The sequence below is a fragment of the Somniosus microcephalus genome, chromosome 5 (genome assembly GCF_052327205.1).
Source record: "Somniosus microcephalus isolate GS21.2 chromosome 5, FLI_Smic_1.0, whole genome shotgun sequence".
In the NCBI taxonomy this organism is placed as follows: Eukaryota; Metazoa; Chordata; class Chondrichthyes; order Squaliformes; family Somniosidae; genus Somniosus; species Somniosus microcephalus.
Genome location: NC_140991.1, coordinates 185,730,533 through 185,743,700, shown reverse-complemented (window position 1 = coordinate 185,743,700; position 13,168 = coordinate 185,730,533). Strand labels below are relative to the sequence as shown.

At 46.4% G+C, this 13,168-nt stretch overlaps 1 protein-coding gene across 2 annotated transcripts in view; it reads right to left on the bottom strand.

The window, feature by feature from the left end:
* The window catches only part of LOC147117481 (protein PALS2-like), a 188,222-nt gene extending 179,650 nt beyond the window's left edge, over positions 1-8,572 (bottom strand). For both annotated transcript variants that reach the window (XM_085988495.1, XM_085988496.1), the window contains exon 1: positions 8,314-8,572. The gene's annotated coding sequence lies outside the window, so the exon portion shown is untranslated. The remainder of the gene's footprint in view (positions 1-8,313) is intronic.
* Between the last annotated feature and the right edge of the window lie 4,596 nt (positions 8,573-13,168).

Genomic DNA, 13,168 nt, shown 5'->3' with positions numbered 1-13,168 from the left:
CTGGTCATAGACCGGACCTCCTCGATGGAATAGGGCAGGTTACTTACAGCGCCAGGGACCCGGGTTCGAATCCGGCCTCGGGCGACTGTGTGTGGAGTTTGCACATTCTCCCCGTGTTTGCGTGGGTTTCCTCCGGGTGCTCCGGTTTCCTCCCACAGTCCAAAGATGTGCGAGTTTGGCTATGATAAATTGACCCTTAGTGTTAGGGGGATTAAATACGTGGGGTTACAGGGGTAGGGTGGGATATGTGTTGGTGTACGGGTTACGGGGATCGGGTGGGATATGTGTCGGTGCAGGCTCGATGGGCCGAAATGGCCTCTATCTGCACTGTGGGGTTTCTGTGATTCTGTGAAATAGCCGGGTGACCCCCGGGTGGCAGAGGCCATTGTGCAGGCCCTGTAGCCTGTCCCCCTGGATGCTGGCACACATCCCTCGTGATAGGGCGTCGGGGGATTCGTTGAGGGCCCCCGGCCTATATATTATGTCGTACTCAAACGTGGAGCGTTCGATCCGCCACCTGAGAATTTTGTCGTTCCTGATCTTCCCCCTCTGTTTGTTGTTAAACATGAAGGCTACCAACCGCTGGTCGGTAAGCAGGGTGAAGCGTTTGCCGGCTAGGTAGCGCCTCCAGTGCCGCACTACCTCCACTATGGCCTGGGCCTCCTTCTCTACCGAGGAGTGCCTGATCTCGGGCCCTTGGAGGGTTCTAGAGAAAAAGGCTACGGGCCGCCCATCCTGGTTGAGGGTGGCTGCTAAAGCGAAGTCGGATGCATCGCTTTCGACCTGGAAAGGGATGTTTTCGTCCACTGCCCGCAGCGCGGCCTTCTCAATGTCGTGTTTAATGCTGTTGAAGGCGGCGTGGGCCTCGGCCGTGAGCGGGAAGGACGTTGATTTCAGGAGGGGACGGGCCTTGTCGGAATAATTGGGGACCCATTGGGCGTAATAGGAGAAAAACCCGAGGCACCTTTTCAGGGCCTTGGGAGTGTTTGGTAGGGGTAGCTCCCGTAGGGGGCGCAATCGGTCGGGGTCCGGACCGATTTCCCCGTTTTCCACCACGCAGCCCAGGATACAGAGGCGCGTGGTGCTAAAGACACACTTATCCTCGTTGTAGGTGAGATTGAGTCTGAGGGCGGTTTTCAGAAATCTCGCGAGGTTCGAGTCGTGGTCTTGCTGGTCGTGGCCGCAGATGGTGACGTTGTCTAGGTATGGATAGGTGGCTGTTAACTGGTTCTCATCGACCATGCGGTCCATCTCCCGCTGGAAGACCGAGACCCCGTTCGTTACCCCAAAGGGGACTCTGAGGAAGTGGTAGAGACGTCCGTTCGCCTCGAAGGCCGTGTATGGACGGTCCTCCGGCCTAATGGGGAGCTGGTGGTATGCCGATTTTAGGTCGATGGTAGAAAACACCCGGTATTGCGCGATTTGGTTAACCATATCCGCTATGCGGGGCAGAGGGTAGGCGTCTAGCTGGGTGTATAGATTAACCGTCTGGCTATAATCTATCACCATCCGCTTTGTTTCACTACCCTTAACTACTACTACCTGGGCGCGCCACGGGCTGGTACTGCATTCGATGATACCCTCCCGCTTGAGTCTTTCTACTTCCGACGCAATGAACCGTCTATCCTCCCAGCTGTACCGCCTACTCTTGGTCGCTATGGGTCGACAGTTGGGTGCGAGGTTGGCGAACAGAGGGCGGCTTGACCTTCAGGGTAGCCAGACCGCACACTGTGAGGGGCGGCTGGGACCCACCGTAGGTAAGCGTGATACTTTGGTGGTGGCACTGGAAGTCCAGACCCAAGATCACGCTCACACAGAGATCTGGCATTATCAATAGTTTAAAATCTCTGTAATCATTGCCTTTTACCGACAACATAAAAATTACAGGTTTCTGCGCAGTTGAGGTGAGTCTTATCGGCCATGGCGATTTTGCCCTGTGTGGGGACTATCGTTAGTGAAAGTCGTTTTACCAGGCTAGGATGAATAAAGCTTTCGGTGCTCCCGCAGTCAATCAAGCATTTAACCTTGTTCCCGTTTACCTCTATGTCCATCATCGATTTGGACAACGGATGTGGCCTGGATTGATCCACTGTGATCGAGGCCACTAGTGGGTCCTGGAGGTCCGTGTAGTCGGGGCAAGATGGTGGACTCCATGAGGGTGGACAAGATGGCGTCCAAGATGGCCGCCCCCGCGGCGGTGGTGGAGTTGGAGGCGGGGTTCCCTCTGCAGACTTTGCTGAAATGTCCTTTCTTCCCGCATTTAGAAACAGGTGGTGCCCTTCGCTGGGCACAGATGCCCAGGTGTGCATCCAAAGATGTGCAGGTTAGGTTGATTTGGCTATGATAAATTGACCCTTAGTGTTAGGGGATTAAATACGTGGGGTTATGGGGATCGGGTGGGATGTGTGTCGGTGCAGGCTCGATGGGCCGAAATGGCCTCTATCTGCACTGTAGATTCTGTGATTCTGAGATGCCTGGAGTGTTTGTCCTGGCCGCAGAAGTAGCATTTCGGGCCCCGATGCATCGCGGCAGTAGTGGGGCTCCTGGGTGGAGGCTGGGGCTCCGATGGTGCTGGGCTGGCCTGAGACCTGGGAGGTGAAGATGGCTTCCAAGATGGCGGCCCCCACGAGGCAGAGTGGGCCGCGTGGCCTGGGGAACAGGATTCAGAGTTCTTCTGGGTCATATCCAGCGATCGCGCTATATCTATAGCCTGTTTTAAGTCCAGTCCCTCCTTTTCAAACAGTTTCTGCCGAATGTAATTTGAACTGAGGCCCGCAATAAGGGAGTCTCGAATCAGCTCCTCCGTGTACACGATGGCAGACACGGCCTTACAGTTACAGTCTCTGCCCAGTACTTTTAGGCTTAGTATAAAGTCCTCTAGTGACTCACCATGCCGCTGCGTGCGAGTAGTCAGAAGATGCCTGGCGTACACCTCGTTTATTGGCCACACGTAGTGGGCCTTCAGAATGGAGCAGGCATCCCCGTAGCTGGTGGCATCTTGGATGAGAGGGGAGACCCGATGGCTCACCCAGTTTCGCAGGATTCCCAGTTTCATGTCTCCGGTAGCGGTTGCGGCTGCTATGGCGGTGGATGAGTTTGCAATGAAAAATTCGAAGCATCGGAACCAGTGTCCGAACTGTGTGGCTGCGTCTGAGGCATGGGGGTCCAGATCCAAGCACTCTGGTTTCAGGAGTCGATCCATCTTGGTGTTTTAGTGATTAAAATTGATGTGCCTTCAATAACTCAAAGACAAGGAGTTTAAAGGATTCAACTAAAGGCTTTTAATCACTAAGAACATTGCAGGTCTTCCCACATCGGGTTCGTCTGGTAGGAATGACTCATACAGCTCGAGACCTTTATATGGCAAAAGACAGGGGTGTAGCCAATACACACAATAGGAACAAAAGGGGGCGGTTCACACAATACAAGCAGGTAAAACACATAGGCTGATGAAGGCATATATTTCATCACAATAGTCACAATCACTGGGGGAGAAATGCATCAAGTGTGTTATGGATTATGCCCCCCCCCCCCCCCTCAGGGGACTAAACTGCCCGATGTTCCTAGCCCCCACCCTCCCAATTTGTTTTTTTATACATGATTGTAGCCATCAACCAGATGGTGGAATGGAAGGTGCAAAAAGCACATAGCAGACCAGAGCTGAATTGAGGAAAGGGTGTAAGCTAGACATAGGACTAAAAGCGAGTGTAGACGTTGGGTGAGCAAGTCCGTGGAAGGATCTGTAACCAGGGACAATTACTGGTATATAGTATATAAAACTAATATTTATCTAATGATCTGTTGACCAGTTAGCCAAATTCAGTTTTTTTTAAATACCAAGAGTCTGGATTTTTAAATGTGTTTTGTGAATCATATTCTGCTATTCCATCATTTTTCAATGCAAAATGCACATCAGTGGCATTGCTAATGGTTATCATATTTCCAGAGTGTGGAGTAAACTATCACACATTAGATAACCCATTTGGTACACAACCTGCTTAACCTTTATCACTATTTTGTTAAAAAGAAACACTCGTCTTAAAATAAGTGTCACAAAATCTAGGGCATAGGTAAACCTATACATAACCTTTTAAATGATCAATCAACCATAAGACAAAACTCATATGGATGCAAGCAACCTTTAGGCTTCCATAAAAAGTCACAAGTGCAACTTTTACACCTCTAGTGCAACCTGTACATTGTTTTAAATACAAATTGGAATGTGTTGTTTAAAAAAATAAAATGTTTTAACACAAGGTGCTCAGTTTACTAATATACATTTCCACCCTTTGACAATAAAACATGTTATTTATAAAAGATCTACACAACTGGTTTTGTGGTGTGCCATAGAATCACAGAAATTTACAGCACAGAAGGAGTCCATTTGGCCCACCGTGTCTATGCCGGCTGAAAAAGAGCTACCCAGCCTAATCCCACTTTCCAGCTCTTGGTCCATAGCCTTGTAGGTTCCAGACCCCCCACCACCCTCTGGGTGGAAAAAAGTTCTCAACTCCCCTCTAATCCTTCTACCAATTACTTTAAATCTATGCCCCCTGGTTATTGACCTCGCTAAGGGAAATAGGTCCTTCCTACCCACTATCTGGACCCCTCAATGTTATACACCTCAATTAAGTCTCCTCTCAGCCTCCCCTGTTCCAAAGAAAACAACTCCAGCATATCTAATCTTTCCTTATAGCTAAAATTCTCCTGTCCTGGCAACATCCTCGTAAATCTACTCCGTATCCTCTCTAGTGGAATCACATTTTTCCCTGTAGTGTGGTGACCAGAAGTGTACACAGTACTCCAACTGTGGCCTAACTAGTATTTTATACAGTTCTAGCATAACCTCCCTGCTCTTAAATTCTATGCCTCAGCTAATAAAGGAAAGTATGCCGTATGCCTTCTTCACCACCTTATCTACCTGTCCGCTACCTTCAGGGATCTGTTGGCATGCACTCCAAGCTCTCTCTCTTCCTCTACACTTCAGTATCCTACCATTTATTGTATATTCCCTTGCCTTGTTAACCGTCCCCAAATGCATTACCTCACACTTCTCTGGATTGAATTCAGTTTGCCACTTTTCCGTCCACCTGGCTAGTCCATTGATATCTTCCTGCAGTCTACAGCTATCTTCCTCACTATCAACCACATGGCCAATTTTTGTATCATCTGCAAACTTGTTAATCATGCCCCCTACTTTGAAGTCTAAATCATTGATATACGACAAAAAGCAAAGGACCTAGTACTGAGCCCTGCGGAACCCCACTGGAAACAGCCTTCCAGTCACAAAAACACCAGTCAACCATTACACTCTGCTTCCTGCCTCTGAGCCAATTTTGGTTAATTTGCCACTTTCCCTTGGATCCCATGGGCTTTTACTTTTCTGACCAGTCTGCCATGTGGGACCTTGTCAACAGCCTTGCTAAAATCCATGTAGACTACATCAAATACGGCACCCTCATCAAACCTCCTGGTTACCTCCTCAAAAAATTCAATCAAGTTAGTCAGACACGACCTTCCCTTAACAAATCCATGCTGACTGTCCTTGATTAATCCGTGCCTTTCTAAAGGACGATCAATACTGTCCTTCAGAATTTTTTCCAATAATTTGCTCACCACCGAGGTTAGGCTGACTGGCCTATAATTACTCAGTCTATCCCTTTCTCCCTTTTTAAACAACGGTCCAGCATTAGTAGTCCTCCGGCACCACACCTGTTGCCAGAGAGGATTGGAAAATGATGGTCAGAGCCTCCGCTATTTCCTCCCTTACTTCTCTTAACAGCTTGGGATACATTTCATCCGGGCCTGGCAATTTATCTACTTTCAAAGATGCTAAGCCCCTTAATACTTCCCCTCTCATTATGTTTATCTCATCTAACATTTCACATTCCTCCTCCTCAACTACAATGTCTGCATCATCCCTCTCTTTTGTGAAGACAGACGCAAAGTATTCATTAAGAACCATACCCATGTGTGTGTTGTATTTGAAGCACTAAGAGTATACAGATCATTTTATTGCCCCACTCCTTTTGGTTCACCCTCACGTGAATCAGAGGTTGTGGATTCAAGTCCCACGCCGGGGACTTGAGCACAAAAATCAAGGCAGGCACTCCAGTGCAGTGCTGAGGGAGTGCTGCACTTTTGGAGGTGCCGTCTTTTGGATGAGACGTTAAATGTAGGCCCCGTCTGCTCTCAGGTGGACATAAAAGATCCTATGGCACTATTTCGAAGAAGAGCAGGGGAGTTATCCCCAGTGTCCTGGCCAATATTTATCCCTCAATCAACATCACTAAAACAGATTATCTGTCCATTGTCCCATTGCTGTTTGTGGGAGCTTGCCGTGCGCAAATTGGCTGCCACCTGTCCTACATTACAACAGTGACTACATTACAACAGTGACTACATTACAACAGTACTTCATTGGCTATAAAAGCTTTGGGACGTCCGGTGGTTATGAAAGGCACTATAGAAATGCAAGTCTTTCTTTTCTTTTTTCTTAATCTTTGTTATGCTAAGTAGGGAAGTGCCAAGTAGAAGCTGTAGCAGTCCAAACGGAGAAAACTAAAGCATACACGGACAGGAATGTCACTTTTGCACACCTTCCAGCAGGTCGCTAAAGAAGCTAATGGCAGGGATCTGGACACAGCCAACCTGCTTATCAGCTGACTAGTAGCTCGGAGTAGGGCCTTGAATTACATCAGGGTGAAAAATTAAGGGTGCACAGCTTCCAACCTCCCCCTCATCCAAAAAAAAGCTTTTAATAAACTATAAAAAGGGACCACCACCCTATTTCTGCATTTGAAACCGAGTCCACTCCTGCACACAAGTCAAACTTTGTGATGTGCACTTATCTTCCATAGATAGGTGACACTGTCTCAGTAAAACACACACAAACCTGATTATCAGTAACAAAGGGCAAAACCTCTACAATTCCAGTTAAAAATAATTTTCATGCAGTCCAGATCTAAAGTTCTCGAATATCTGACACGCAACTAAAATATCAAAGTTCAAATCAGAACTTCATCTTCAGTCACATTTTGACTTTCCTTAAGAATGGGGTTTCCAGGCTTTTGACTTCACCGATGCACAACATGGAGTGATGAGGGCAACCTACATAAAGTTTAAATCAATGCTCCCATTAATTAATTTGTATATATCGGCAGCTGCCAACACTAATAAAGGTTGGCATTCTGATTCAGGGTTTATCCACCAATGAGAAAACAATACCAGAAATAACCTTTTCAAAAATAATTCAGGTCCACAAAATTCGAACAGGACAAACCAACAAAGAAATAATTGCAAATAGAACTGGAACTGCCGGGGTTTCTAGGGGTGGATACCTCGGGCTCGCGAGTTATTTGACTAGTGTAAAGTTGAGCAATCGAATTACCGATTGGAGTGTTCGAGTTTAACAGCCATTTAAAAGCTAAAGTGAATTTTCTTCTTGATGTTCTCCCAAATGCAACAGGACAGGGGCATCCAATATGGATTACTAACAAAACAATTAGAGACATTTCACGAGTTCAGAAGAAATGTTACTCCTCTCTCTCTCTAAACAACTTACACCGACACCACCATCAGCAGCAAATCTTTAAAATGTCCTTCACTAAAACCAGAAAGTAATCATAATACAGATGGCCACCCTGTAAAAGAACCAAGTGGTATTTGGATCAGATTTTAGTTACATCCCTAAATGCTACTACTGTGAAATCAGTCGGACACATTAGGCACACTGGTAATGACACAACCTGACCACTTCATATAATGTTTCGGGAAGTATAAAGGCGGGCAAGACAAATTTTAGTTTTGATCGTACACGCGTATCAATCCCCCGCCGCCCCCCGCGTGCGTCCCCGTCCCCCGTTACACACTCACTTACACTCACTCATACATACAGAGACCCAGCGCAATCTATTTCCTGAATGAGGAAGCCCGCCTAGGAATTGCCACACACACACCCCCTCCACTGCCCTAGTGACGGACACGAGTATTACTAATTGCACATTGCATACAATGATTGTAAGGCGATTAAAGAATCTACACTCCAGAATGGGATAGCAGTTAAAACATTTTCGACCAAATCACGCTTCAGAAGACCAGACATTCCCCCAGAGTATTGCTACAAACTTTCACATCAGAAGCACGGGCTTATTGCAGTTGCTATAATTTTCCATTTAATTCAACAACAACAAAAACACCCCACCTCTTACAGCCAATACATTAAAACCTTAGAAGGGGATACATTAAATTAAGGCTTCGGTTCGGGGGGGGGGGGGGAGGAGGAAAGAAATCACAAGTCTATAAAACACCAACCTGTGAGGCAAGCGTGTCCCTTTCTGTGAGCGCGCGGCGCGGACCGTGTATGTGTGTGTGAAGCCCAGAGCACGCGCCAGCACCCGGCCCAACAGCGAGACAAGCGGCGGGCGGCCGGGCGCCTTGCACAGCCCGAGCGCGGCGGGTGGGCGGCCGAATCCCACTCAGATCTTCGGGTTCCTTTGACAGAAGATGGCGAGGAGACAGCAGCGGTACCGGGACTGGAGCGCAGCGTCACGTGTTGCTACCGACGCTCCAGCTTCTACGCAGCCAGCATGGAGTGTGTGTGAGAGAGAGCGCGGGGAGGGGGAGGAAAGCCAGGGCAGATGCAATCCGCATGCGTCAAAATGCACCCCAGCTAAAACCCGAGCAGCTGCTGAGTGCGTTTGGTTGACTTTGTAAAGCGACCTACGCCATTGTCAAAGATGAACGTAGCACTCCTGATGTTTGGATGAATTTACTAATCCACGTCCATTCTCAAATGGCATTAATGTTTCACTTTTGCCGACAGCTCGTACACAGAGACGGATTTGCAAGCGGGTCACTTTGCAACGGGCTTCCCACTGATACTGACGGTCTCCTATCTTGTAATGAGAGAGTGGAGAATTATAATGCATAAATTATAGTGTTGAGTGGAACTCTGTGCTTTGATCGGACTGAACGAAAGGAAACAGCAGAGTGTCTGGCCCGTGATTGGTTAAACAAAAGACGGTAATTGATTGGTCGAAACATCTCCAGACGCTGTTCATTGTGTGAATCAACCTGGTACTGCAGCAACAGGGGAAGCGGGTATGATACCCACTAGCTAATTTAGCTTAAAATGGGATTTGGCCCGGTAAAATTACAAGTTACATAGGAATTCCTAGGCAAAAAGACCACGGTCCATCTAGCTCACTTTCCACCATTTGCATGATATAATAATAAAGTTCTTAACTTAGTCTATAATAGACCCAGAAACGAGGCAAAGTCAACCCCCAGTGGTGGAAAGCTTTGGAAACAGATCCGAAGTCACCTGTTCCTCCCAATTATGCTACACTTACCATGTGGCACATCTCAAATTACTCACTGTATCCAAAATAAATTAATTGAATTTGAATGAATCAAAACTGTCTGCTTCCATTTTATCCCTGGGGAGCCTCTTCCATAGATTTACTACTCACTCACTGAAATTGTTTCCGCAAATTAATTTTGAATTTACCCCACTTCAAGTGCAGGCTGTGGCCTCTAGTTCGACTATTCTGGACAAGATGAAACAGCTCGTCATGATCTACATTATCTGGTCTCTATAAAATCCTACATATCACGTCTTTAAAAAGTGTATGGGCCAAGTATAAAAAGTATATGTGCCAAGCATCCATGTTTGGTAGAGTGTTTTTGAGGCCATATCCACAGATCAACATTGAAGTGAAGCAGCCCACCATAGTTTTAACCAATATAAAGCAGCGAGAGCAGAGACCCAGACAAACAATCTGAATAAGTGATGTCAAAATCAGCACAGAATGAGGGGAACAGCAGAACAAAATAGGAAACAACAACATATCTGATCAAAATAAAACAGAATGATTAAAAAAAAGGAAAGTGTTAAATTAAAATTATACATTATAAACAACATCAGGCAGGACAGGGTTTATTGCCAAATTAAGAATTATCAACCCTAATAAATGTAGCACAAGAAATAACACATTAGAGTTGCAAATTCAGCTAAAAGGGTATGATGTAATAGCAGTCACTGAGACCTGATTACAAACGGCATGACTGGGAGATAAATATTCCAGGTTATAAGGTCTTTAGAAAGGACAGGGGAAAAGAGGAGTAGGAATATTGATAAGGTACATTATCATAGCATTAAAAATAGGGGATATCAGTAAGGGTGAGCAGGCAGTAGAAACGCTATGGGTAGAATTGAGGAATAAAAAATATACATGACTTTGGTGGGAGTTGTTTATAGACCTCCAGGTAGTAGTGATAAAGAAGCAGGACACAAATGCAAAGATCAGAGAGCTTATTGCAAAAACAGAGTTGTTACAATGGGTGACTTTCATTTTCACAGACTGGGGGAAGCAGAACAACACGAGTCCCAAAGCAGCAAATTTCTTGTGTATTTGGGACAGTTTTCCGGAACAATATCATCTTGAATCAACAAGAGAACAGGCCATCTTAGATCTAGTAATGAGTACTGAGTCTGAACTAGTCAATAATCTAACGCTAAGGGAACAATCTAACAGTGACTATTATTATGTCCGTGAATGATTGAGACACGGACAGCAGGAGTTGAACAAAACAAGTCTTTACTGATGGAAGTCAATAGTGAAACTGAAAACAACAGAGGCTCACTAGCGCCTTTTATACAGGGGTGGTCACTGCCGGTACTGCAGTCTGAGACCAGTTATTCTCTTAAAGGTACATACACAACAATTTCTCCCCTTTTAGATAAACAGTACATAACATTCATTTAACAACTAAATGATAACTAATTACAATCACAATTACAGTTGCTAGATACATTGGTTAAGGTTAAGCAATTATAAGTTCAGTCTTTGAGGAGGCTTCCTGATTCTGTCTGGATAACGCCTCTTTGGGGTATCAGGTTCTTCTGGCAATGTTGAGTCGGGATCAATGTCGTTGTTTGGTTCATCTGCTTCCAATATCACCGGTTCTGCGGTATCTGCAATTGGTACGTCGATTTCATTGCCAGGTGTATCAGATCGTGGTGTGGAGTTGACGTTTTCCAGTGACTCTAGAAACTGGTCAGCATGGCGTCTTACAATGCTCTCTCCAACATCCATGGTATACATGAGAGGTCCTTGCCGTGTACAAATTGTTCCTGGCTGCCATTTCTCAGTGCGGTAGTCCCGGGCCAAAACTGGTTGACCTATCTTAAAACTCCTGGTCGGCCTTTCATTCATATTCTGAAACTGCCTGTTCTCCACATCTCTTTGGACGTTTGGCTTAACCAAATCCAAGCGGCATCGTAGTCTTCGATTGAAGAACATCATGGCTGGAGTTTGGTTGGTAACCGCATGTGTCGCATTCCGGTAGGCAAACAAGAAGTTGTCCACCTTGTGTTGTAGGGGTATATCTTCATTACACATTGCCTTGATAGCTTTCTTGAATGTTTGGACAAACCTCTCGGCCAATCCATTAGTGGCTGGATGATATGGGGCAGATGTGTAATGCTTAACACCATTGTTCTTTAAGAACCTCCGGAACTCTTCAGACACAAACTGTGGTCCATTGTCAGAGCAAATCTGTTCAGGCAGCCCATTCCTGGTGAATATGGTTTGTAAAACAGTGATAGTTTTTTCTGTGGTGGTTGAGGACATTTTTATTACCTCTGGCCACTTTGAATGTGCATCCACCGCAATTAAAAACATCGAGTCCATGAAGGGACCAGCAAAATCAATGTGCACCCTTTGCCATGGAGATGAGGGCCACTCCCATGGATGCAGAGGAGCTTGTGGTGGGGCGTTTTGGACCTTCTGGCATCCTGCACAGCTCTTGGTCATCTCTTCGATTTCTCTATCGATTCCCGGCCACCACACAAACGCTCTGGCTAAGTTCTTCATTTTTACCCCACCCAGATGACCCTCATGAAGCTCATTGAGCACTCTATCCGTCAACTTAGGTGGAATTACTACTCTGGATCCACACATCAAGGTTCCTCTGCACACTGACAGCTGTTCTCTTCTCGGCGAGAATGCTGGCAGCAGTGGTTTGCCATGTGCTGGCCATCCCTTCACCGTTAAATCATAGGCCCGTGATAGTGTCGGGTCATTCCGTGTTTCCTTTTCTATGTTTGCATTCGTCACAGGGAGACATTCGACTATGGTCAAGTGGAATAACTCCATTGGATCCACTGCAAGGTCTTCTTCTTCCACCGTCGGCAACGGTAGGCGTGACAATTCATCAGCATTCCCATGCTGTTTAGTTCCTTTGTACTCGATGTCATATTGGTGTGCCCCTAGGAAAAGGGACCACCTCTGCAGCCGTTGTGCTGTCATTATCGGTACGCCCTTCTGAGGGTTGAAAATGGAGACAAGAGGTTGATGATCGGTTAGTAGAGTAAATTTTTGACCGTGCAGGTAGTGATTGAACTTCTTCACCTCCCACACTAGGCTGAGGGCCTCTGTGTCAATCTGGGCGTAGTTACGCTCGGCAGAAGTTAACGAGCGTGACGCAAAAGCTATCGGCCTCTCTAAACCATCAAGGAATTTACGTGACAGTACCGCCCCAATGCCGTAGGGAGACGCATCACACGCCAGTCTGATCGGCAGTGCTGGGTTGTAGTGAGCCAATACTTCCCTTGAAGTGATTAAGTCCTTACTCTTCTGAAAGGCCCGCTTACAATCATCGCTCCATTTCCATGCTACCCCCGTTCGTAGCAGGTCGTTCAGTGGGTGCAGAATTGTCGACAAATTCAGCAAAAACTTATGGTAGTAATTCACCAATCCGAGGAATGACCTCAGTTGCGACACATTTTCAGGTGCTGGGGCCTTAACAACCGCTTCAATTTTGTCAGGGGACTTATGTAACCACTCTTCATCAATCACGTGGCCACAATACGATATCTGTTTCTTAAAAAACTCGCACTTGGGGCGGTTGGCTCGTAGCCCATGTTCCCGTAGTCTAGTGAGCACCTGTTCTAGGTTGTTAAGGTGTTCACTGTCATCTTCACCTGTCACAAGGATGTCGTCCAAATAACACTGAGTCCCCGGAATCCCTTGCAGGACTTGTTCCATCGCTCTTTGCCATATCGCCGGAGCCGATGCTACTCCGAATACCAATCGATGATACTGGTAAAGACCTTTGTGAGTGTTTATCGTGAGATACTTCCTAGAGGACTCTTCGACCTCCA